At 39.1% G+C, this 1,636-nt stretch overlaps 1 pseudogene; it reads right to left on the reverse strand.

The window, feature by feature from the left end:
- Positions 1-229: 229 nt before the first annotated feature.
- Positions 230-1,432, reverse strand: LOC101123873 (putative high mobility group protein B1-like 1; annotated as a pseudogene).
- Positions 1,433-1,636: the final 204 nt, after the last annotated feature.

Here is a 1,636-nt window from a genome sequence, read left to right on the forward strand (position 1 = left end):
AATTAAAACAGACACATACAGTTTGGAAAAGGGAAAATAAAACAGTCTCTATTTGCAGATGGCATGATTATTTATATAGAAAACCCCAAGGAATCTACAAATAAACAATAAATAAACAATTTCAACTCACACGCGAGTTTAGCCAGGCTGCAGGTTACAAGGTCAATGAACAAAAATTAACTATACTAGCACCAAAAAATTGGAAATTGAAATTGCAAAAACAGTAGGATTTATTTTTTTATTTTTTTAATAAAAAAATTGTATTTACTGAGAAGCATTCAGAATGTCAACAAAACAGCTGCAACTTTTTTTTTTTTTGCAATTACAGAGTGGTATTCAGTTAACAGAACAATTATTTCGTATAAGCTGCATCAGAGACAACTGAAGATGAAAAAACTACCATCCCCATATATAACTAATTTGTGCTGTGCACCAACAAGAACCCGCTTTAAATTTCCATGTCAATTTACAACCCCCATACTGTACCAGGCAAGGTTAGTGACTATTGAAAATACCACCAGGACACTGCTATCTAAAGACACATTTGGTAGTGTGTTAACCATACAAAAAAAAGACACTGTACAGTTTAAAAACAAATCTTACACAGCCTTACATTTCAATTTTTTTCTTTAAAAGGAGTGAGTTGTGTACAGGGGCGTTAAATGCTTTAAGACAAGAAAAAAAACTGCGCTAGAACGAACTTATTCATCATCAGCATCTTCTTCATCTTCTTCTTCATCTTCCTCCTCATCCTCTTCATCTTCCTCATCTTCCTCCTCTTCCTTCTTTTTCTTGCTTTTTTCAGCTTTGACAACTCCCCTTTTTGCTGCCTCAGGCTTTCCTTTAGCTTGATATGCAGCAATATCCTTTTCGTATTTTTCCTTCAGCTTCGCAGCCTTCTTTTCATAAGGCTGCTTGTCATCTGCAGCAGTGTCATTCCACATCTCTCCCAGTTTCTTCACAACATCGCCAATGGACAGGCCAGGATGTTCTCCTTTGATTTTTGGGTGATACTCAGAGCAGAACAGGAAGAAGGCCGAAGGAGGCCTCTTGGGTGCACTGGGATCCTTGAACTTCTTTTTTGTCTCCCCTTTGGGAGGGATATAGGTTTTCATTTGTCTTTCATAATGGGTCTTGTCCGCCTTTGCCATATCCTCAAATTTTCCTTTCTCTTTAGCAGGCATGGTCTTCCACCTCTGAGCACTTCTTAGAAAACTCTGAGAAGTTGACTGAAGCATCTGGGTGCTTCTTATGCTCCTCCCGACAAGTTTGCACAAAATATGCATACGATGACATTTTGCCTCTCGGCTTCTTAGGATCTCCTTTGCCCGTGTTTAGTTAGTTTTCCTCAGCGAGGCACAGAGTCGCCCAGTGCCCGTACGGCTCTCACTTGCCCCGGTGCTGTCTCTATGGAGCTCAATGTACTGCAGTGGCTAACAGTACGATTTATAATAGCATTCTCCCCAAAGGAAAATCCATGACAAACTTTGATACGGATCCAACATCTGTGCAAGACGTCTACGATAGATACAAAACAATGATGAAAGAAATCAAAGAAGGCCTAAATAATTGGAGGGATACACTCTTCTGTTCACGGATTGGGAGACTCAGTATTGTTAAAGTGTAAAATTCTTTC

The sequence above is a fragment of the Gorilla gorilla genome, chromosome 21, assembly GCF_029281585.2.
Source record: "Gorilla gorilla gorilla isolate KB3781 chromosome 21, NHGRI_mGorGor1-v2.1_pri, whole genome shotgun sequence".
Classification (NCBI taxonomy): domain Eukaryota; kingdom Metazoa; phylum Chordata; class Mammalia; order Primates; family Hominidae; genus Gorilla; species Gorilla gorilla.